This window comes from Triturus cristatus, chromosome 7, assembly GCF_964204655.1.
Source record: "Triturus cristatus chromosome 7, aTriCri1.1, whole genome shotgun sequence".
Classification (NCBI taxonomy): domain Eukaryota; kingdom Metazoa; phylum Chordata; class Amphibia; order Caudata; family Salamandridae; genus Triturus; species Triturus cristatus.
In genome coordinates this window covers 524,898,199-524,924,369 of record NC_140590.1, presented here as the reverse complement: position 1 = coordinate 524,924,369, position 26,171 = coordinate 524,898,199, and the positions used below count along the sequence as shown (strand labels likewise).

At 47.0% G+C, this 26,171-nt stretch overlaps 1 protein-coding gene across 1 annotated transcript in view; it reads left to right on the top strand.

Annotated features, from left to right (window-relative positions):
* The window catches only part of MGAT5B (alpha-1,6-mannosylglycoprotein 6-beta-N-acetylglucosaminyltransferase B), an 819,262-nt gene that overhangs the window by 756,681 nt on the left and 36,410 nt on the right, over positions 1–26,171 (top strand). The gene's annotated exons all lie outside the window — the stretch shown is intronic.

Below are 26,171 nucleotides of genomic sequence, written 5' to 3'. Positions count from 1 at the left end.
CATGAAAAGGTTGCGGAAAGGCAGGTAAGGGGCCCCAAAAAGGGCACGGGGTGTTTTAGCCCATTGAGCAATGCAGCTGGGGGCACATGTTGTGCCCCCATATGCCTGCACTGTTGTGCACTCACTGTGTCATGCACAACATGGTGCATGGCAACAGTGTGCGCAGGACAGTGCAAGTGCAGCGGTATGACCTTCAGGCTCATTCTGTGAACCAAAGCATACCACTGCCGGCGGAAAACTCAAAATGTGGCAGTTGGGATGCCGCAGGCTTTCACCCGACTACTGCAGCCTGGCAGTCCGACCACCAAGGTCGTAATCAAGGCCTAACTCAAAACAATCACATAATAAACCAACAAATAAACAGTGGCACCGACTCAAAGCAACCCTATCACTAGCTAACTTAAACCAATCTGACTCATAGAAACTTTAAAAAAAAGGTCTTTCCTAAATAATGTCGGAGGTGGAAGCAATTCCCGAATAACTCAAAGGTCTTTTTGATAGGTGATCACATGCCAAAAGTTCTGAGTTGTTGTTTGTTAGGTTTTCATAACTTGCAAAACATATTTGTGGGTGCTGCACAGTTTGTTTTTCTATAAATGTTAGTTCGATACCCAGCATCATGCTTAGGCTGCTGTTATACGATCCAGCAAGGCAATGGTGGCTGTACAGAAGGTCAAACAATCTCAGGAAGAAAGGGGAGATCTAATCACAGTACCTTGTGGTCTGACAATGATGCACAGCTGAATGAAGAGCTGCCTTTAGAGGGCTCAAGGGCATCGGACGAAGATTAAGCACATAACTCCATGAATGTGCTGGAGTTCAATGCACTGCACAGCACAGCAAAGTATTGACGGGGAATGATACTCCCATCAGCAACCTTCAAGCCAAGGTTGTCCAAACGGATGTCCCATCCGAAGGTGGCTGACTGCCCTTTCCTAGAGATATGTTCTTCAAATGATGTATATGAAATACATTTTTGGATAGGGGCATTTTCCTGCGTGTTGCAATCTGGGTTTCAGGTGACCCAGGAATTAATTGTAACAAACACTGGGAGAGCTAATAGTTTGCAGCGTTAAATGGCTTTAAATGTTGGTTTCCACCGGCATGTGAAATAATTCATCCAGACACCTGCACATGCACATGCATGACCAGCAATCTAGAAATGGGTTTCTGATTAAAGGAAATTCATCCCAAAGTGGCCGTCATTCATCATGACACGTGTGCATGCATGTATTGTGACTCACACGCACATCATAGTTTCTGAGTGTCTCTGTGTTGACGCTGCTGTTTATTTTTTTATTTATTACATTTACTGGTCCCAGATGGCATTCACCCATCTAGGACCACTACATTTTTTTTGATGTGCAATGTGTGCAAGAGTGCGTTTTAAAAAAGAAGTCGTCCTGCAAAAAAATTGCAGCCACCAGACCCTCCCGTAAAAAAGAAATATATATATATATATAAATGTATGTGTGTATATATATATATATATGTGTGTGTGTGTTTGTCTATATATATATATATATATATGCATCAAAACGGTTCCCTTCGCAGCGAACCAATTTAGCACGCACTCACAGTTTGTTTAACTTATCCCAAGTTCTTTTATTCTTTTTAGTAGGTATCCAGTCTCAATATAAACCAACGCGTTTCGCCATCCACCGATAGCTTGATCACGATTGCCATTACACATTTCATTTACCCAATAAAAACAATTGTTATTAGTCATGTGATTAATGATGTCACACATCTCTTAACATGGAATTCTGGTCTTTGTAGTTTTTCAAACCATATATTGTTAACATTTCATTCTATCCCAAGTTCTTTTATTCTTTTTAGTAGGTATCCAGTCTCAATATAAACCAACGCGTTTCGCCATCCACCGATAGCTTGATCACGATTGCCATTACACATTTCATTTACCCAATAAAAACAATTGTTATTAGTCATGTGATTAATGATGTCACACATCTCTTAACATGGAATTCTGGTCTTTGTAGTTTTTCAAACCATATATTGTTAACATTTCATTCCAACCTAAAACTTCAAAAATTGCAGTCAATCGAGATTAAATACCCATCAATTACATGTCTCTCTTGTGTGGAAACTTATCACATTTTAATCTCATCCGCTATCCAATATTGGTTGTTGTCATAATTTTTTATGTGTATGTTATTTGCGTGCGTGTTACCAATTTACTCTATATTATTACACTTATAACCTTGGATTCTAGCGGTCTTAAAATTGATTACCATTTAAATTGTGGGTTCCTTAATTTTATATCCCAATGGAGAACCGGTTCTCGCTGTTTTTTTGAAAAAAGGAGACCATTTTGTCGTGATTATAAGAAAGGTTGACGTGATTCATTTAATTCAACCGTCAACGAATTGCATCACCTTATGTAATACCCTCTAGTGGGTTAATACCTCAAAACTGATTTAGGTGCCCTCTAGTGGGATTAAAACTCTCATTGACAGATCTTGTTATGGTTTGTAACTTAATCTTCCCTAACATTTAAGAAGTAGGTTATGTCTATGTGGTTTGAAAGTAAATTTTGAAAGGATTTTTTTTATTTTTTTTATATCTTATTATTATTTTGAAAAAAGTTTTTTTTTATATATTTATTTATGTATGTTTTTTTTGGTGTATTTTTTTAAAATGTATTTACCCGTCTTCCCTTTTGTCTAGAACCACCTCTATTAGCAACAAAAATGGTTGTTATCTGTTCCTACAAATGAACATACAGTTCCTCACTTTGGTTGAGGCCCCATGGCATAAAAGTCCTGAAATTCAGAATCTGCCGTGATTCTCTGCATCTCAAGAATAAAAGAACTTGGGATAAGTTAAACAAACTGTGAGTGCGTGCTAAATTGGTTCGCTGCGAAGGGAACCGTTTTGATGCATTTATGACGGCATGGCTCGGCCACAGCATCGCACCGGATAAAGATGCGCCAGGGGTCCCTTGAACGGAGCTGACTTGTGCATATATATATATATATAAAATATGGCAGGGGAGCAATGGTAGAGACGTGGAGGGAGGGAAATCAAACACCACCAAGTGGTAAGAGCAAGTGCGGGGAGGGGGTCAACAGAGGAGATGAGTGGAGGTGATACTTGAAAATGAAAAAAATAAACAATTCAAAATCTGAGACGGTCGGGAAGGGGATGCAACCTACAAGTTTAGTGCAGATGGAATGAAAGGGAAAACAGCACACAAGAACGAGATCAAGAAAACACTCGCACTGCCAGGTAGTGCTGAAAGTGAAATAAAAAGAGAAGCTTCACTTAAACAGCGGAACTCATTCAGTCATAGGTAGCCATGTGAGACAGAAACACTCCAGGGTGGGGCAGACACATGGAAAGAGAGGAAAGCCATTAAATCGGGGATGGGAAGTGAAATAGACCACAACGCTATCCAATCATGAGCAAGGACTGACACAAAGCGCACTTGATCTGGAAACAATAGGCCTGGCCAACAGACAGCTAAGGCTTTCAGTAGCCGGGATAGGAAAGTGTGGCAGCTGCACTTAAACTCAGCAGTGAGCACGTGCTTTTCAGGTCAGAGGCTCCTACATGAATGCCCTTCTAGAGCACGTTAACTGGGGTTGAATATAATGACTTTGAATGAGCCCCATAGAAAGAGAAACACGTTAGAATTGTGATTACGCAACAATATTAGGGAACGATTAGGTAAAATCATTAATGCGGCCAACCACATATTCATACACTCACTGATGGAGGCGGGAAGTGCTGCTTCATAGGCTATTGAATTTCTTAATGCAGCATGTTTCTGCTCGCAGGCGTAGCATGGCAGGAGCGGCGTCTGCTAGTGTGGTTCCACTCTGCTGCTGGGATGACGTTTACTTTGTGCCCCTTGCACTCTGTGTGCGTACTCAATAATTCCTTACGTTTTCGCCATAACCTCATCCCACAACTGTTCAGGGAAGCACCAGCTGAGCACAGTCGTAGGGTATCGGCAGCTCATCCGCGGAAGAGAGAAGACGGGACCTGGAGGATGGCCCAAAGCGGATATAAATAATAGAGGGTTAGAGTTCATTTCTTAACGGCCGTTTTTTACAATATAACATTTCTGAAGAGTAGAAGTCCGCACTAAATTTGAAGAGATCCGTGACATGGGGCATTGAGTATTTCTAGACCAATGTGTCATCTTCCCTAGAGTGGATTTCTGGTGTCTTAGGCAGCAGTAAACCTTCTCCTTTTCTATAACTTCCTATTCTGTTTAAGAGCGCATCTTAGTTCTGTAGCGGTAGTGCTATGGTGTCTTGGGACATTAAGTGAAGTACATGCTCTGGGAACTAGAACTTAATATAACATTCTGGATTTCTACTAAATCATTTCTTGATTTATTTACTTATGAATGTTACATCGGTAGAATATTTTGCTACATGGTAAGATTTACAGAAAACTTCTTATTTCCGAGCACCTTTCTTCTAACCTTTCCACACTAGGTGTTCTAAGAGTCTTTGTGTGGTCTCAGCAGTGGCGGCTCCTCCATTAAGGCGGGGGAGCGTCGCCCTACAGCTCACGCAGCAGTGCAAAATAAAAAATAAAATGATAATAACTGAAGTTATTATCATTTTGTTTTCAGTATTGTCAAGGGTGGGGCTAAGTTTGGCCCCCCTGACGTTGGGGAGGAGGAGTGGTTACTGCACTCTAAAGTATGCATGTTGCTTTGGCCGGCCGGCCCAGGCCGGCCAAAGTGTCATATGCACTTTGCATGGTTTTCCACACAGGCTTTAGGCTGGGTGGAGAACATGCCCAGGCCCCCAGCCCCTGTTTGAGTGCGGAACCACAGAGCTCAGACCAATCACAAAGCTGCATTACAGCATTGTGATTGGCTGTGGGGAGCCTGGGTGCCTAGGCCATGCACAGAAAGTGTCCTTCACAAAGCACAGGAAGGGACCTTGACATTGGATAAGAATGGTCTTCACCATGCACAGGAAAACCCCTCACCAGATAGAGTAAGGGCCCCCTCATCATGGACAAGATGGGTCCCCGCCATGCACAGTAGGGGTCCTCACCATGCAGAGGAAAGGGCCCTCAACAGGCAGAGAAAGGCCCCAACCATGCAAAGGAAGGGTCTCTCGCTATGCAAAGTAAGGGCCCCTCGATGTATAGGAAGTGTTGCTGACAATGCAGGAGAAAGGACCTTCACAAGGCACAGGAAGGGTCCCTCACATGGCAAAGGATGGGCCCCTCACTATGTGTGTGAAAGGTGCAAGCCATGCACAGATGGGGCCACCACCATGCACTGGAAGTGTCTGTCACAAAGCATAGGAAGGATCCCTGACAATGCATAAGAATGGGCCTCAAAATACACAGGGAAGCCTCCTGACTATGCAGAAGAGTCCCTCGCCATGCACAATAGGGGTCCTCACCAAGCACGGGAAGAGCCCCTCACAAAGTATAGGAAGGTTTCCCTGACCACGCAAAACAAAGGTGTTCAACAACCCACAGGAAGGGTCTCACAAGGCACAGGAAGCTTCCTCTTTACGCTCAGGAAGGGACCCTCACCATACACAAGAAGGGTTCCTCGCCATGCACAAGATGTATTCATCCCCACCAGGCACAGCTAGAGAGCCTCACCATGCTCATTAAGAATCCCCACCATTCACAGGTAGAGAGCCTCACCATGCACATGAAGAATCCCCACCATACACAGGTAGAGAGCCTCACCATGCCCATGAAGAATCCCCACCATACACAGGTAGAGAGCCTCACCATGCACATGAAGAGTCCCCACCATACACAGGTAGAGAGCCTCACCATGCCCATGAAGAATCCCCACCATACACAGGTAGAGAGCCTCACCATGCACATGAAGAATCCCCACCATACACAGGTAGAGAGCCTCACCATACCCATGAAGAATCCCCACCATACACAGGTAGAGAGCCTCACCATGCACATGAAGAATCCCCACCATACACAGGTAGAGAGCCTCACCATGCCCATGAAGAATCCCTACCATACACAGGTAGAGAGCCTCACCATGCACATGAAGAATCCCCATCATACACAGGAAGCGAGCCTCACCATGCCCATGAAGGATTGACACCATACACAGGTAGAGAGCCTCACCATGTCCATGAAGAATCCCCACCATACACAGGTAGAGAGCCTCACCATGCACATGAAAAATCCCCACCATACACAGGTAGAGAGCCTCACCATGCACATGAAGAATCCCCACCATTCTCAGGTAGAGAGCCTCACCATACACATGAAGAATCCCCACCATACACAGGTAGAATCCCCACCATACACAGGTAGAGAGCCTCACCATGCCCATGAAGCATCGCCACCATACACAGGTAGAGAGCCTCACCATGCCATGAAGAATCCCCACCATTCACAGGTAGAGAGCCTCACCATGCACATGAAGAATCCCCACCATACACAGGTAGAGAGCCTCACCATGCACATGAAGAATCCCCACCATGCACAGGTAGAGAGCCTCACCATGCACATGAAGAATCCCCACCATACACAGGTAGAGAGCCTCACCATGCACATGAAGAATCCCCACCATACACAGGTAGAGTGCCTCACCATACACATGAAGAATCCCCACCATACACAGGTAGAGAGCCTCACCATGCACATGAAGAATCCCCATCATACACAGGAAGAGAGCCTCACCATGCACATGAAGAATCCCCATCATAAACAGGAAGAGAGCCTCACCATGCCCATGAAGGATTGACACCATACACAGGTAGAGAGCCTCACCATGTCCATAAAGAATCCCCACCATACACAGGTAGAGAGCCTCACCATGCACATGAAGAATCCCCACCATACACAGGTAGAGTGCCTCACCATACACATGAAGAATCCCCACCATACACAGGTAGAGAGCCTCACCATGCACATGAAGAATCCCCATCATACACAGGAAGAGAGCCTCACCATGCACATGAAGAATCCCCATCATAAACAGGAAGAGAGCCTCACCATGCCCATGAAGGATTGACACCATACACAGGTAGAGAGCCTCACCATGTCCATAAAGAATCCCCACCATACACAGGTAGAGAGCCTCACCATGCACATGAAAAATCCCCACCATACACAGGTAGAGAGCCTCACCATGCACATGAAGAATCCCCACCATTCTCAGGTAGAGAGCCTCACCATACACATGAAGAATCCCCACCATACACAGGTAGAATCCCCACCATACGCAGGTAGAGAGCCTCACCATGCCCATGAAGGATCGCCACCATACACAGGTAGAGAGCCTCACCATGCCATGAAGAATCCCCACCATACACAGGTAGAGAGCCTCACCATGCACATGAAGAATCCCCACCATACACAGGTAGAGAGCCTCACCATGCACATGAAGAATCCCCACCATGCACAGGTAGAGAGCCTCACCATGCACATGAAGAATCCCCACCATACACAGGTAGAGAGCCTCACCATGCACATGAAGAATCCCCAACATACACAGGTAGAGTGCCTCACCATACACATGAAGAATCCCCACCATACACAGGTAGAGAGCCTCACCATGCCCATGATGAATCCCCACCATACACAGGTAGAGAGCCTCACCATGCCCATGAAGGATAGCCACCATACACAGGTAGAGAGCCTCACCATGCCCATATAGGATCACCACCATACACAGGTAGAGAGCCTCACCATGCCCATATAGGATCACCACCATACACAGGTAGAGAGCCTCACCATGCACAAGAAGTATCCTTAGCACACACAGGTAGAGCTCCGCACCATGCACATGAAGAATCGCCACCATGCACAGGTAGTGAGCCTCACCATGCACATGAAGGATCCCCACCATACACAGGTAGAGAGCCTCACCATGCACATGAAGAATCCCCACCATACACAGGTAGAGAGCCTCACCGTGCACATGAAGAATCCCCACCATACACAGGTAGAGAGCCTCACCATGCACATGAATGATCCCCACCATACACAGGTAGAGAGCCTCACCATGCACATGAAGAATCCCCACCATATACAGGAAGAGAGCCTCACCATGCACATAAAGGATCGCCACCATACACAGGTAGAGAGCCTCACCATGCACATGAAGAATCCCCACCATACACAGGTAGAGAGCCTCACCATGCACATGAAGAATCCCCACCATACACAGGTAGAGAGCCTCACCATGCACATGAAGAATCCCCACCATTCACAGGTAGAGAGACTCACCATGCACATGAAGAATCCCCACCATGCACAGGTAGAGAGCCTCACCATGCACATGAATGATCCCCACCATACACAGGTAGAGAGCCTCACCATGCACATAAAGGATCGCCACCATACACAGGTAGAGTTCCTCACTATCCACAAGAAGTATCCTTAGCACACACAGGTAGTGCTCCTCACCATGCCCATGAAGGATCACCACCATGCACAGCTAGAGCTCCTCACTATGCACATGAATGATCCCCACCATGCACAGGTAGAGAGCCTCACCATGCACATGAAGGATCACCACCATGAAACAGAAGGGTCGCGACCATGCACAAGAAGGCTTTCACGCTATGCGCAGGAAGGGTCCTTCACTAGTGTAACTTCATCCTGTGTGGGTCTCCAGCCTGTCTTCAGGCATCTGCAGATGCTATGCCCTTACCAGGTCCCTCAAAGGAAGGATGCAGGTCATAACAGTCCACCAACTGATGCCAAGGGATGCAAATGAGACTCTCGTTGCATCGCCTGGCTGAAATAGTGTACCAGTCTAGGTGACGCTCTCAATGGCCTTTTAGGAATCGTATTTTAAGATTATACCACATAAGAGGTCCTTCAATCCAAAGGATAGTCTGTTTCAATAATGGGAGCTGACAGTAATACCGCTGGTTTCTCCTGCAGTCTCAATACAACACACATACGTGGATTTGTAGTCCATGTCTTTACTGGGCCCAGGTGAAATATCAATAATATGACATAATTTACGTAATCTTGCATTCTGCCCGTTATGAATAATTACACCATTACAGCTCCTCGCATAACTATGCTGCGTTCCTGGCAACATTATTGCATGAAACCAAAACAAATGACCAGAATGTGAATGGCAGTGACGTAACGAAACAAGAGCCCCCCCCCTCCCCCTCCCCACCCCACTAAGGTACATGGAGGGGCCCCACTCCGGACTCACTCAGGAGCTCTCAGGCCATGGTACTGTGCTGAGGGGGGCTCCTGGCGCTCGGGGGCTCTCGCACTGTGGGGGCTGAGGGGGCTTTTGTTGTGCCACTGGTAAGTGGATGACATTTGCGATACTTGTTATGTTGGTGCTATTTTTTTTAGAATAAAATGCGTCCAAATGGACACAAGGGTGCATTTTACGCTACAATATAGTGCTAAATGCCATGTGTGCATAATTAAGCGATTTTATGTATTTTCTTTTTATATTTCATGTAATTATGCAAAGCAAATTATGACAATTTTGAACAGCCTTAGTCTTTACATCCCATTGTCCGTTCTTTAACAGTCCATGGCCCCACCATAGTAAGGGGTGGTAATAAGACAATATATGCGGTTATCACCCTGCTAATAAATTATAATAAAATAAGTTTTTTGAGTGACAGAATTGCCCAACTTTATGAAATAAGGCAGCATTCATTCACCACCTAAGTTACAGTATTAACCCCATCTATTTGTCAATGTCTAGTAATGGCTTAATTAATTAAGTTATAGGACAATAATTAGTAACAGGGAGTAGCCATCCCATTCATGAGGTAAGATCGTGTACTTTAATTAGGGTGCTTTAATCACAGCATGCATTAGTTACGCTGCAGTAGTTTCCCGTTCCTGTTTTACTTTGCAGCAATCACCCATTCCTACTTTAGCGTGTAGGGAGTGAGCTTCAGGTTCACCTGGGCTGATGCAACAATCACCAAGTCATTGGTTATAGCATGGCACAATAACCGCCATTTTAGTATAGTTATTGCTCCATTCATTGTTTATGTTGCAATATTCACAATGTCACTTATGCTGCAGCAACTTGTCACACTCCATTCGTGTATTACAGTTCTATACATTCCCCATCAATATGTTACGGTGCTGTCAGCTGTGTTCCAGATGTGCTTACATGACGCCATAAGCAGGATTACATGTTCATACAACTCCTGTGAAAAGTGACAGCCCATGTACAGGTTGCTGCCTGGTATATTTGCCACATAAATAGCTTGATTGAGACTGTGTGCTAATCCCACAGAGGATATTGCGTCATGGCGGCAGAGGGAAGTCAGCCGTGTATAGATAGACACAGCCGCCAGTGCCGCGGTCGGTGGTAATGGCGCAGGTGTGTTTTGCATAAATCAGTGAAGCACTAAGGCATAGCTCTGATGATGAGGTATGCTGTCGCTGCGGATATCCCTTTCGATTCCCCCTCGAGCTGTCCCTGCGTCTGAGGGAGCCTGAAAGAGGCCACCAGCAGCCACACGACCAACGCTGGGACCACTTCCAGGGCTACTGCTCCACAGCCTATCACAAAGTCAACACACTTCCGGTCACTGAGTACGCCATCTGTACGTATCGACGCGTGCCCTATGTGAAAATTATATTTTCAAAGGCTACGGTATTTTTTGTTTTACGCATTTCTAACACTTTTTAAAGGAAGGAAACTTGCAGAGGAAAACCCGACATTGTATTTCCTGCTCAAAATACAGCAAATCTACTACCGGATTTGGCTAATATGTCGCTGTTTATCGATGGAAATGGTGGTAGGCCTCGTGGATTTGTTAAGGCGTAACTATCACCTATTTGCACAACTCTATTAAGTTATAAATCCATGTTTTCATGCCTCCAGCGGCAGTCAGGTGTCTGCCACATTTTAGACTGAAATTCCCTAACCGCCTATGTTTAAAATTGGTCCACAATGTTCAAGCACTGAAAGAAACGTGACAGAAACCACACATTAAATAACGAAACTTGTATGGGAATGTAGAGCTGAAACCTCTCTGTACTCGAACAGCTCGGATTGGCTTCTCAAAGCAAATGTGTGATACAATGACATGAAACCTCAACAAATACATTAAGCACAGTACCTGCGGGAGGTGGCAAAAGGTGCACTTACCAGTGCCTACAAGAGATGAATAGGCCCAAATGATAAATACATACTCGGTGAAATGTGCTGCGTAAAGCAGACCACGCCAGATGGCAGGCATCCTTGAAATCAGCATGACAAACATGGGCTGTCAGGAAGGAAATTACATCATGCAGGATAATTAACAACTCTGAAGCACTCCGTGCACTGGAGAGGGATTAATGCTAAACATTTTACTGTACTTAATGACTGTGGACTTTTTGTGCAGACAGAAAAATGGTAAAATTGTGATAAACGTAGTTAAAGTTCCCATTTGCAGGACAGAAAGCATGATAAGGCCCCAATTATGAGTGGTTCGAAGGGAAGGTGCAATTTTCAACCCCCTCAAAAATCCTACTCCCTGCGGTTCAGAATCCTTCAGGTGCAATACATTGCAGCTATTCCGATTTTTAGGGGAATAACACGCAGAGTTTAACGTTTGGTGCGCCAAAATGTGCATGTCACTGTAAATATGATTTTCCCATTTTAAATTCCTGCAGGTTTGGCCTGGCAAAATTAAAAAATAGGTGATTATATTATAACACTCAGAAATTCCTCAGTGTGATAAATTCCATGCACCTTGAAATTCTGACCTTTGCACAAACTGGGGTGTGCACAAGAAATGGTAAACTCTGACTGCCTCTGAATCACGGCCAGGAAGCAATGTTTGTCTGTATCAAGCTCAATCTTCACCGGTAAACTGCCATGTGCACTGCTCACTGAGGGTACATTTTGAATTACGCCTATATAATTGGGCACATTTTGGCCATATACTACTTCACAAGCAGTGCAATAGCTCCCAGTGTTGCAGAAGCCTGTGTGGACACATTCCCCCAATCCCTGCAGCTGGAAATCTCGTAGAATATGGACAGCACGTGATTTGCATTGACCTGTTGCCACTAAGGTGAACTAGGGGAAACAAAATGGAAGCTGACTGGCCTCTGCATTCCTTTCACCAATCCCGTAACTTCTAGGATGGGAATTCCCAGATTGGAAAAAGGTGAAGGAATGTAGCGCACAGAAAGTAGATAAGTGGCTGCGGCTCTGGTCCCAGCATGACAGTGAGAAGGATCTTGCTGCAGCAAGGGCCTTGTTTAGGAGTCTCTAGTGGGTTAAACATTTCATCAGTTTTATATGTAGAGAAGGTGACTTAAAAAAAAATGTTCAAAGTTGTCAGCCCTCTCATTTTGCAGCTTTGCACAGCCGTACACTTTGCAAAGAGGCCAGTTTTGCTAGCTTCAATTGACCAATTTGTTTGGACTAATCTTTCTCGCTCATAAAATGTAATTCTTCTAGTCTTTTGTTTTCTGGAGGTTGAATTTCCCCGTAATGGCGTCATGCACAATTGTTTCTCAGTTCTCGTGACTATATCAATTGCTCTGCTGTCGAATATTCGCTGCTTCCGAGACTCATGAATGTCAGCCTTGTTGTCTTAGGACCAGTGATGCTCTCTGACATCATTAAGTACCTCTACAAGTCAGAGGCAATGATACACTTTCATTGAAAGTACTGCCCGTACACAGACGGGAGATCTTGGGGGCATATCAACAAGGGCTTTATCTCTGCTTTTTTGGCTTTAAAAGCCAAAAAAGCAGAGATAAAACTAGCACCCTATCGACAACAGGGTGCTAAAATGCAAATTTGCATGTTAGCACCCTTTTACTCTACGCTTCCCCTTGCATCTCTAATGAGATACAAAGGGGGCGTTCCAGAGTAAAATAATAGGAGAAATGTCGCTAAGCGGCATTTCTCCTATTATCAAGAATATCGCTAACCCTGTTAGAGACAAAAAAAGCAGCGCTAACCGCGGTTAACGCTGCTTTTTTACGTCTGGTATATTTCTGACTTAGCCATGATATCCTATGGAAGGAGGATATCATGGCTAAGTTTGTCTGTCCCTATCAACAAGCTAACGTGAGATTATCGCTGTGTTTCCAGCGATAATCTCACGTTAGCCACTTAGCACCAGGATTTTTATCGCTATTGAGATAAGCGTTGCTAATAGCACACTATCTCAGCGATAAAAATCGGCGCTAGCCGGCGATAATTATCCGAGCGCTAAGTGCGCTCAGCGATAATTATCGCCAGTTGTTGTTGATATGCCCCATTGTTTCTATAGCCAGTGGGTCAGTTGTGCTGACCGTCAATAAACAATGAGAGTCAGCTGTGAGAGAAAACAGACCTGGAAATATTCCTGGGACTTTAAATGAATTGAGTGAAGGCCCACAGAATACCCGGGACTGCTTCTGGCAAGGACCACGTGAGTCCCTCTAGCAGCTCGACAGCACTTCTACTCTCTGTGTGACTCCTGTTCCAGCAGTGACGTGCAGCCGCCACTCAAGACCAGTGTCTCTGGCCATTCCATTCAGCATGCGCCCACCGGCACACGCGTGAGTGCATGCGATGCTTCTGCGGTGTTTCAGTGCCTGGAAGGCTTCTCGGAGCTGGGGCATGATCAGATTTTCAACTGACTGTCCACTGTTGTGTCCAAAATAATTATTCCAAGGGCCACACTTACCATTGGCCCGCAATATTAGGTAAGAAGGAGCAGTTGGCAACGTGGAAGGTTCAAACGTTTATTAGCCACTACAGAACTCTATATAGAGGAGCCTCGTCGATCCTCACCCATCAGGTGCGCCGAGGAAGACTGCTGGCTCCTCAAATAGCACACCATCTTCAACGCGTGCCTTAACCAATAATGCACCGTTTACAACGCGTGCGTCAAAATCAAATCAATACTCACCAGGTGCACCCAGATACGAATGTTCGTTCTCCGCTGCCAACTCCTCCCGACCAAATCGATCCAGTTTCTGGGTTAAGCCCGTAGGACCCCGGTGAAGGGTAACTAGCAGCAGGGGACGTACCGAAAAGTCGTGCAGGGTGGGAGAAATCCTCAGGCTCCTCTCCCGCCAACCGGTCAGGACGCCCCCAACCCCACCACCCGAATACGGGGGGGGGAAGACCCTTTCACGGGGTCCCTTCGTGGTCGCCAACTGTTGTGTCCAAAATAATTATTCCAAGGGCCACACTTACCATTGGCCCGCAATATTAGGTAAGAAGGAGCAGTTGGCAACGTGGAAGGTTCAAACGTTTATTAGCCACCACAGAACTCTATATAGAGGAGCCTCGTCGATCCTCACCCATCAGGTGCGCCGAGGAAGACTGCTGGCTCCTTGACAGTAACACACTTTTATACATTATCAGTACAGCATACAAAACCATATATGTGGAAAAGTACCAGTTAGTCCTGGCGCCCCTAATGAGCTCATGCCCATTTCTAGTTTCGGTTACACATACAAAGGGTTACTATCTTTACAGAGAAGGTCGAAGGGGTGACTCCCTTCTCGTCCCAGGCCTAGAGGAATTTGCCTGATACTCCCTTTTAGCAGATGTGACCTTGCTTCTCAGCAACTCAGCCTGTCTCCTAATTAAATGCAAGGAAAGGGGAAAGCAGAGGGTGTGCGGAAAAGACCACGTGACTCCCAAGTGAGAGAGAGAGCCGCAATCCAAGATGGAGGCGGTTCGGTTTCTCGGCCCTTTTTGTCATACTAAACATAATCGGGGATCTCGAGCCGTTTAATACACCATAACGAGGTAAACTATCATTAGATATACTGCGCTAATCATATTGTAATATCTTGAATACCTTAGAACGGCCCTTTTAGCGCAGCATAGCTAATAACGGGGTCAGTCTTCGAAAATACCCTCATCAATCTGCATTAAGTCGTGCGTCTCCTTCTGAGCCCGCTGAGTATCTATTCTGGTTTGGACGGGCTCGGGCCTAGGGATGGATCGGCGAACTTGAGTAGCACAATAAGCACAGCAAGCAGGCCCGCACTGTAGACAAAGGCAGCAGGTGAAAATGAACCCCACTATTCCTAAAAGAATCATAAATAACTTCCATCCCCAGGTGGTCACCAAATCCCAAAACCACCCAGACAAGGACCAAGTACCAGTCTCGGTGTGAATTTCTGAAGCTAGCCGATGTAGTTTCTGAATGGCTAAATGGACAGAAGGGGCGGAGTCAGGTATATATACACAACAGGAGCTGCCGATGACTCTACAAGCTCCTCCGCGATCAGCTAGGATAACATCTAAAACAAGACGATTTTGGAGGGTCACAAGCCGGGTCGCCTGGAGCTCCACTGTAATATTAGTTAATATTCCTGCAGTAGTATTGACCACCCCTTCCACTACTCTAGATAGCCTCCTAACTTCTTTACTGTTGAGGATGGGTCCCCATATGGGCAACGCCCCTTTTATGATATCAACAAAGTGTTGGGCTGGAGTGTCAGTCTGGTCAGTGGCATCATTACTGGCGGCTTCAGCTTTTAGGCTCCGCCGATTTAAGGAATGAGATTTGTGATAATCGGAAGGAGCTATGTAGACCGGTGGGTAAAGAAAAGATAAGTAACATCGGCCCGCCCATCCCCTGGGTAGCCAAGTGTATGCATTTTCACCGCACACGAAATAAACATTGGGAGGGGTGAGTGTTGGGGGACTACTGAAAGTCTGTAGTTTATAAGTGTAATTACATCCACTATAACCTACGGATAGATGTCCAGTACCCTGCACACAGAAGGAGGAGGACGTATTCAATACCGGGACCGGAATTATTTTCTCATCTGAGACATTTCGCTCCTGGAAATACTTGAAATACTCAGTAAAATTAAAGGTCATGAAATCCAACACTTCATCCCTCAACCAGGTATCATTCTCATGATCAGTGTATACGTTCATACAGGCGGTAGGATCAAGGGTACCATCCGTCCCCTCAGCATTAGGAGTAAAACCTTGGTGTGTCTCTATATAGGCTAAAATCAAGGCGTAATCCTTCTCTGAGAATCGACGTTCATCTATAGCGTAGTGTTCATATAGCATGGATAACATTTTAAACCAGGCTTCGCAACTACCTAAATAAGACAAGGGCATTGATATGAACAAATCTTGCTTATGCATCACTGACGGGAGAAGACCACAGACCCAACAATCAGTAACATTTGTGGAACTATGAGTCTGGTGTAGCATCTCAATGAAAGCATTATGTACATATGTCTGTCGGTGTCTCTCCTTATGGGGGGCAAAAGTCTGGAAATGATGTTCCTTAGGAGCAGGGATAGACACTATCAAGGTGTGCACAGGATGGCGAAACTCCAGATATATAAACAGACCTAAGCATAGCACAAAGGATACAATCAATATAGAAATGAAAACAATTTTAACACGCAAACTCCATGAGGAGAACATTGGCAAATGCGGGGGAATGGTACGGGGTACTATGGGCCGCCCTTCTTCAGGGACAAAACGAGCAAAAGGGTACATTTTCTCACTAAAAGTCCAATATAATCTCGGGGAAAAGGGCTACGAGCAGTCCGACCTGCCGGAGGGTGCTTCTTTCCTGTGTCCGTATAGAGCCTCACAGGCAGACTCCTATTGTTCAGAAAAAGAAAAAGAAAAACTTCTCGCGTTGGGGTCGCACTTGACGCAACCCTTGTTGAAAGGAAACTCCACCTGGGCCCCCACCAGTCCAACCAATGTCTCTACCTTCGTTCTGAACAGAGCTTTACTGAAAGTTCCATGCTCTCAACGAGTTCAGTCCAGTGTTCTACCAATCTTCAGGTCTTTGCCGAGGCTTCCAACTTCACTTGCCAAGGCTAGACCTGGGATTCCCTATTTCCGGGGCCGCAGGTGATATCGATCCCGACCAGGGGTGTCAGGATTCTCGAACAAAGCAGGCACAATGGGATCAGACGAGGAGCTGGGCTCCTGACCAGACGCCTCACTCGGAGCAATTGAGTGGTCGCAAAAAGGGTCTTGCAGGCTCACAGCACTCTCCCCTCGCCCGTCAATTTCTCTGCGGGTGTCCAGGGAAAGTCGTTTCCTAGTGCTGGGTTCGCCCTGGTTTGGCAGGCCTTCCTCCTGGTCAAGCTGCTCCCTTGGCAATGGGAGAGGAACTCGCTTAAGATGGGAGATATGGATCCAGCGCTGCTTACCCTCAACTTTCACCGCCGTTCGCGTTGCCAGGAGCACCTGGTACGGTCGGGACCAGCGCGGATCCAAACTCGATTTTCGTTGATAGTTCCGAACCAAGACCCACTGTCCAGGTTCCACGCTGTGTCCGGGTCCCTCCAGCAGGGGCTGCAGTACGGCAGATATCTGTTGATGAATGGAATGGAGATCTTTAGTCAAAGCATACAGATAATCAGTCAACATAGGATGGTCGATGTCCCTGAAGGATTTGGGCCTAGGTACTCCCCACACGTTGGCAGGTCTGCCAAAGATTACCTCATAAGGGGAGATACCGCTCCGGGAATGGGGAGTAGTTCTTACGGACAACAGGGCCAGGGGCAGGAGATCAGGCCATTTTAATCCTGTCGTGTCCTGAAGTTTAGCCAGTTTCAATTTCAGAATCCCATTATATTTCTCAACTAGGCCCGCTGATTGAGGATGTCGGGCTGCGTGAAACTTCTGCTGAATGGACAGACCCTTGCATACATGCCTAACTAAGTCAGCATTAAAATGTGTCCCGTTGTCACTCCAAATCACCCGTGGCAACCCATATCGAGGGAAAAACTCCTTTACCAGAGCTTTCGCGGTTGCCAGGGCAGTATTTTCCTTTGTGGGATACGCCTCCACCCATTTACTAAAAGTACAGATCACCACCAACACGTATTTCAGATTGTTAACTCGTTCTAGCTGTATGTAATCCATTTGAAGTACTTCAAAAGGCAGGGTGGGCGGCGCAAAACTTCCCGCCAAGACGGGAATGCTAACCCCAGGATTATGCTGGAGACAGATCATGCAATGCTGAACCAAGTTCCTAGCTGTCTTATGAATATTAACATTGTACCAGACAGGATCCAATGTGGCACAGATGCCCTGGACCCCTACATGTGAAGGTCCGTGTGCCATAGCTACTACTGCATTTACAAATGCGTTTGGCAGTAACCATCTACACCTCTCTGACAAGTCAGTCCAACATCCATTCTCATCAAGCCTCCCCACCTGTTCTTGCCAGTATGTCAGTTCTTCCGGGGTCACCTCCTTTTGTAGCTCTTTCACACTGTCTATGGTGTTGTTAAAAACCCCTGCCTCTATCATTTTTGTCACTACAAACATGGAAGTGGTGTCAGACTGGGCTGTTTCCTTGGCGATCCTATCCGCAAAGGAATTTCCCCTCCCCACATCATCCACTACAACCTTGTGTGCGCTACATTTCACTATGGCCAGGGTTTTAGGCAACGTTAATGCAGCCAGCAATCGGTCAACTAATGGCCCATTCTTTATCTTTTCGCCATGAGATGTCAAGAATCCTCTTTCCGCCCATAACCTCCCGAAGCTATGTGCTACACCGAACGCATATTGGCTATCGGTGTAGACATTTAGCTTCAAGCCTTTCCCCAACTCGCAGGCCCTGAATAATGCAACCAATTCGGCCGCCTGGGCCGACCGGTATGGTATCTTGGCTGCCTCGACTACCGTTTGCAGGGTAGTGATCGCATAAGCCGCAGCTGTCGTACCATCCGGTAATCTAAAGCAGGACCCATCAACATACAATTCTCCTTGGGCATCAGATAGTGGGGTGTCAGTTAGATCTATCCGGCCCTTGGTTTCTTCTTCAGTTCGAAAAATACAATCATGTATGTCTTGTCCACCATCCCCTGAAGGGAGGGGCAACAGCGTGGCAGGGTTCAAGTTAACACATCGTTTGATCGTTATATGAGGTGCAAACAGGGTCAATTCGTACCCTGTAAGACGCGCACTAGTTAAGTGCTGCGTCTGTGTCCTGTTTAATAATACGTCCACAGCATGAGGCACCATCACTGTCAGATCCGTATTCAGGACTAGCCCTTCCGATTGTCTGATCGCTACAGCCACTGCCGCTGCAGCCCTCAGACAACTGGGAAGTGCTCTGGCGACGTTATCCAAAACCGCCGAGAAATATGCACAAGGCCTTTGCTTACCACCAAAGTCCTGTGTCAACACTGAAAGAGAACAACCGTCCACCTCATGCACATAGAGCACAAAAGGTTTCCGGTAGTCAGGGGTGCCAAGCACAGGAGCAGAGCAAAGAGCAGTTTTCAGAGCAGAAAAGGCAGTCTGGCATTCATCAGTCCAAGGTAAGGGTTCATGCACATCCTTCGTAGTTAGATACAAGAAAGGTTTAGTCAAGAGAGAATAGTAAGCAATCCATTGGCGACAGTAGGAGGTTATACCAAGCAAAGCGCGGACATCACGTTGCGTGCGAGGAACAGGCATGTTAGTTATGGTTGCGATGCGCTCAGAAGTCAACCGTCTTCCCTCCTTCGACAGGAGATGACCGAGATAGGTCACCTCCGGTCGACAATATTGAAATTTAGAGAGCGACACCTTGTTACCATGAGTGGCCAAGTGCCGTAGCAGGGTAACCGTAGCATCGCGGCAATCCTGTTCTGTATCAGAGGCCACAAGGAGGTCGTCAACATACTGCAATAGGACATTACCTGGCGGCAATTGTAAGGAATCCAATACTCTTTTTAGGGCTTGGCTGTAGATACTAGGGCTTTCGGTATACCCCTGGGGGGCGCGACAGAATCTAAAGCTGTGGCCCCCCAATGAGAAACCGAACAAATGTCTGCTATCCGGATGTATGGGAATGCTAAAGAAGGCATTCTTCAAATCAATCACCGAGAAAAATGTGGCAGTGGGAGGAATCATGGTCAAAATGGAATTAATGTCTGGTACCACCGGATATTGGGGTACCACAATCTTGTTAATTTCTCGCAAATCAATCACAAATCGGTAGGTATCAGCATAATCAGGGGATTGGGGTACGGGGGCTCGTTTAAGAATCGGAAGAATGGGACTGTTACAGACGTTAGAAGCCGTTTCCTCCACCACCCCTGTTCTAATCAAGTCAGAAATAATGGCCAATAAAGCGCGTTCCCCTGCGGGGGCTATTTTATACTGTGGGATCCTCGGCAATTTGGCATTCTGTTTCAGGGTGATGGACACCGGGGGAAATTGGAGGAATCCTACGTCAGTGTCCCCCAGGGCCCAAAGATCCTTCGGGAGTTGTGCAAGCTCAGGAGGTAGTGAGTCCGTTTTCGAAAAACATTGAACGGGGGGGATAGAGGTATTCCGAATGGTCAGATAAACTCCATCGGGGGAGCAATAGATGTGGGCATGCAATCTTTTTAAAATATCCATACCCAGGAGATTCTCCCCACACTGGGAGGTAAGGAGGAAAGGTGATTCTATCGTAACCGGTCCCAGAGTGAGGGAAAGTGGCTTAGAAATGGGGCTCACCACCGGAGTTCCAGAGAACCCCACGGACACGTTAGTCTGGCCAGACAGAGCGGCCCCCGGGACCACGTCCATCATTATAGTACTGTTTACCCTGGTTTTGGTCGAAATAATTCTGACTGTTCTCACCTCGGGCTGCCTGTTCTTGTCTCGTGTGTCCACCACGATGCCCACTCATCCTTCCCCGTCCGCGACCCCTTGAGGCCGTATTCTGTTCATATAGTAACGGACACTGCGCTCTCCAATGCCCCTCCTCTTTACAGAAAGCACATTGATTTATGCCCAAATCTGTTCGCCCAGCTGTTTGCGTCGGTCCCGCCCCTCTTGGAGCGAAATTCTGCAACCCTCGTCCTCTTCCTCTACCCCTCTCCACTTGCTGTAGTAACACTCGTGTTTTCAATTCTTTCGACTTTCTTTCTGTCTTATCCTTGCTCTCATTCTCCCGATGCTCATAATACTGAGCCATGCTCAGTATCGTGGAGGGCGTGGTGGTCGTCCAGGTACTCTCGGCTGCCTGTAACCGAGCCGATACCTCGGGTAGCAAATTTGTTACAAATCTATTAACAAATAAACGTACACCCCCTTCCGTTGCCAAGTCCTGTCTGCTGAAGTCAATGAACACTCCCTCAAACCTCGTGAAAAAATCAGAGACACTCTCGTCCTTCTTTTGCTTACAGGCCGTCAGCTTGTCCCAATCTACCTTCCTGGGTGGGATCAGCGAATGCATATAAGTTATTATTCTCTCAGGCAAGGCCAGTATCTCAGGTCGGGGCTTGTTCCCTGGTTTACGATCTCTATCCCAGTTTCTCAGTTGATCCCATGTCCCACCAAATTCCGTAACATGGTCCTGGTCATGTACCTGGCGCCAAATGTCCACCGGTACTAATAAGGCAAAGAATAATTCAATATCTGCCAACGTCATTACCGCTGACGAGGCGGCCTCGGTCAGTTCCTTGTAATATGCGGTGGGGTTCTTTCTAGGATCTGGCAACTGGCTTTTTAGGGATAGTACCTCACTCCGCTTCCAGGGGGTATAGACCCATTGTTCCTGGAACCGGGCGTCTACCCCGGGACGGGTAACGACGCCGTGGGCATCTACTACTGCGGCAACTTCTGGATGGAAGATAGGGTGCACTTCCCGCATAGGGAACTGGGAGAATCCGGCGGGAGTGGTAGACTGCAAACGAGCTCTATAAGAGACCAAAGTCTGTACCTTCCCATACACCTCTTCGGGTGTCAACTGAGATTTATGGACCTGATCAAGAATATCATATAGTATAGCCGGAGCCTTCCCTTTCTGATGTACCTGTTCCCACACAGAAATAAGACGGTTGGCCATATGCTCCAGAGCATGCTGTTGCATCACCGGTTCATAGTCTCTCATAGTACTCCAAATATCAGCAAGCGTATAAATGGGATGTCGCATCCACTGGGAGGCTTGTGTAGCTATAGTTTCCCTTTCTTCCGTTCCCAAGGCCGAACGAGTGAACAACTTCCTACCCTCAGTAAGACTGGCCGGACGTAGCGGAGTAGTTGCAGCTGTTACCGGCGTGGTACTGGCGGAGGAGGAGGGTAGAACAGGAGGGGAAGGCATTGACCCCAGCGACAGCTGAGGGGTCCCGGCTGCAGCTGTCGTCAATAAATTAGGCAGTATGGCCATAACTTCAGACACAGATGTCGGTAACCGGGAGAGGTTCGGCAGGGAGGGAGGGGTAGTGGTGGCCGGGGGAGCCGAAGCCGAGGCCCCCAGGGACATATTTGGAGCCGGGGCCGAGGCCCCTGTTACCTCCGGATATATCCTCTGTGGCACATAAGGGGGTGGTGGTCTGGTGTCCAGTAAATCCTCTATTTCATCTTCTGCATTCGGGCGGGTCACATAGCTCTTATCCACCTTTAGTCGAAATTCACGATTCATGCAATCCAATCCCCTTTCTACTCTGTCTCGGTCATAGGCCATAGCTTTCTGAGTAACATTCTGTCCTGCCTTGGCTCTGGCTACTTTCTCTTCCCTTATTCGCCGTTGTTTGGCCTCCTTCTGCCATGCAATTAGAGCATTAAACATGGCCTGCCTACTTCGCCTAGAAAACAGCTGTTCCTGTAGGAACGCAATTTTCTTCTCATCAAACGAACCCGTTTTGGGCCATCGTAACTCCTCATTGCCCTTGGTATACTTATGCCACAGAGTGCAGAACAACAACGGAGAGATCCCGTGTTTGACATACATAAAATGGCTAGGACTACCCTCCGGCGGGGCGGGTTGGCTCTCCGCTAGTCTAGAGTCACTTGTTCGACAGCAGCAGCCAAAACAATTCAATTTACTAAAACAGGACATTTTGGTTAGTTTTCAAACATGTATACACAAACAACAATCAACACGAATCATACACAACGTACAATCAGTATCAGAGAACCAAGCCCGTCGACTCTGGTTCACAGTCCAAACACCAAACTACACGCGGGATTCCGGCCACCCTCCTGGCTCACCACTAAGACCAGCCCCCAACGAGGACTTGCCCCGTCAGGAGTATGCCTTGTGGCTACCCAGTCTAGGTCGCGGGTCCTTCCACGTGCAATCCGTTTGTAATCCTTCGGCGCGCCGTTTTTACTCAAATCAAATACAACCTGTACGTACTTCGAGTCAAACCACGGTAATGCTAACCTCGATCAAGCAAGACACCACCCTCCGGTGCGTGTCTTCCAATCAATGCACCGCTGTCCAGCGCGAGCTTCAAACAAATGCAATCCGTGTTCAAAATCAAAAACGCATCGTTCTCAACGAATGCTCTCAAATCAATCAAATAGCACACCGTCTTCAACGCGTGCCTTAACCAATAATGCACCGTTTACAACGCGTGCGTCAAAATCAAATCAATACTCACCAGGTGCACCCAGATACGAATGTTCGTTCTCCGCTGCCAACTCCTCCCGACCAAATCGATCCAGTTTCTGGGTTAAGCCCGTAGGACCCCGGTGAAGGGTAACTAGCAGCAGGGGACGTACCGAAAAGTCGTGCAGGGTGGGAGAAATCCTCAGGCTCCTCTCCCGCCAACCGGTCAGGACGCCCCCAACCCCACCACCCGAATACGGGGGGGGGAAGACCCTTTCACGGGGTCCCTTCGTGGTCGCCAACTGTTGTGTCCAAAATAATTATTCCAAGGGCCACACTTACCATTGGCCCGCAATATTAGGTAAGAAGGAGCAGTTGGCAACGTGGAAGGTTCAAACGTTTATTAGCCACCACAGAACTCTATATAGAGGAGCCTCGTCGATCCTCACCCATCAGGTGCGCCGAGGAAGACTGCTGGCTCCTTGACAGTAACACACTTTTATACATTATCAGTACAGCATACAAAACCATATATGTGGAAAAGTACCAGTTAGTCCTGGCGCCCCTAATGAGCTCATGCCCATTTCTAGTTTCGGTTACACATACAAAGGGTTACTATCTTTACAGAGAAGGTCGAAGGGGTGACTCCCTTCTCGTCCCAGGCCTAGAGGAATTTGCCTGATACTCCCTTTTAGCAGATGTGACCTTGCTTCTCAGCAACTCAGCCTGTCTCCTAATTAAATGCAAGGAAAGGGGAAAGCAGAGGGTGTGCGGAAAAGACCACGTGACTCCCAAGTGAGAGAGAGAGCCGCAATCCAAGATGGAGGCGGTTCGGTTTCTCGGCCCTTTTTGTCGTACTAAACATAATCGGGGATCTCGAGCCGTTTAATACACCATAACGAGGTAAACTATCATTAGATATACTGCGCTAATCATATCGTAATATCTTGAATACCTCACCACAGAACACAAGCGCCTGTTTTCCAGGGCCCCTGACTGAGGGGCATATTATCAAGACAGGCGATAAAATTATCGCCGCTTTAGCGGCAGAAAACTGCTGCTAAAACGGCGATAATGGGCTTGATAATATGCTCTATGGAACTTCAATTGAAGCCCATGTTAGATGTGAAGGACATCTAACCTGAGCTTCAATTGGAATTCCATAGAGCATATTATCAAGCCCATTATCGCCGTTTTAGCAGCAGTTTTCTGCCGCTAAAGCGGCAATAATATTATCGCCTGTCTTGATAATATGCCCCTGAATCTGTTATGGCAGGACTGGAATAATCTCGGGGGTCACAGGGTCACCTTGATTTTGAGGAACTACCCAAAATGAAGAGCCTTGGAAATACTAGTGGTCTGGATACCTGCTAGGCGCTATCCCTGCCTTATTCTACTTCTTCAACACTCCCTTATCAGTTGTGATATTAAGAGGCCCCCTTCAAGTGTGCAGCTCCTTTACAATCAACAGTGAAAATATGTGAATGACTGTGCCGTCTGTGTTTGGGGATATTCCGAGTGTAATCCACCAGTAGGTCAACAGGGATCCCAGCGGAGGGTTTCAGAGGCTCTACTTTATTTCCTTTTAAATTTGTAATTTTTGCAAGTTCACACCTCTCCCTGCAGATCTGAACTATCACCTCCCCATCTATGTCACTGCACTGCCTTCTGTCGAGAAAGTAGACAAATGAAGTTACTTCAGCTGGTCATGGTTACTTTGCGCCCCTGTTCCCTGCCGCCACAGTCCTTCGTTACCTGGTGCATAAGCAGAGATCGCTTAGGAGGGGATACTAGTTGTGTCCATGGTGGAAACCAATGGAGCCAGAACAGTCAGGGTGGTGCTGGGTATCAGAAGCCAGCTAAGCAGCCATCAGAAGGAACCCAAACTGAATCAATATCATCGATCCCAAGTAACAGGAAAGGCATGTCCAGAAACAAGGTCACTGCAGCACAACCATGTCATGGTCACAACCTCCCCTACAGCAAAGGCATGGGTTAGAGCAGAATGTTACACCTCATAAATCACAGGTAATGCGTGCAGCTGAAAGGAAAGTCAGCGTATCCGGCGGAGAGACTGACAAACAAACTAAAGTTCAGAATATAAAGTTGCATTGGAAGGAAGGCTTATTTGTGCTCATGGGACTTTCCACCATGGAGGAAACCTGGAATTGTCAGGAATATTCCAGCAATCTTGGATCCAAAATTACACAACAGTTTGTGAAAAATGGCACATGATGACCCTAACATTGAAAGGCATTTATTGACCATAATATTAGTAAAACAACAAACAAATGATGGACGGAATGCTGACAATGCAGACATTCTCCCCCAGTCAAGAGATCTGGGTTAAATCCATCGTTCTTTTGCCCACTACACCACCCCAGTTTAGACATGGCCATATGCAAATCAGTCTTGACCCTGTGCCTCATGGGAACAGTCCAGCCCGAACTGCCAAGCCATGTCTTCCCTGGACCGGAATCAAGCATCCTAGGACCGGTTTCTGGCTATCAGCCGTCATCAGCCAGGATAGCTTGACTCCAGTGGCGTAGTGAGCACGGGTCCCACGTCTGGGAATACCCATCCCACTTAGGGCGAAAAGCGTTACAACAAACAAATGATGGACGGAATGCTGACAATGCAGACATTCTCCCCCAGTCAAGAGATCTGGGTTAAATCCATCGTTCTTTTGCCCACTACACCACCCCAGTTTAGACATGGCCATATGCAAATCAGTCTTGACCCTGTGCCTCATGGGAACAGTCCAGCCCGAACTGCCAAGCCATGTCTTCCCTGGACCGGAATCAAGCATCCTAGGACCGGTTTCTGGCTATCAGCCGTCATCAGCCAGGATAGCTTGACTCCAGTGGCGTAGTGAGCACGGGTCCCACGTCTGGGAATACCCATCCCACTTAGGGCGAAAAGCGTTACAACAAACAAATGATGGACGGAATGCTGACAATGCAGACA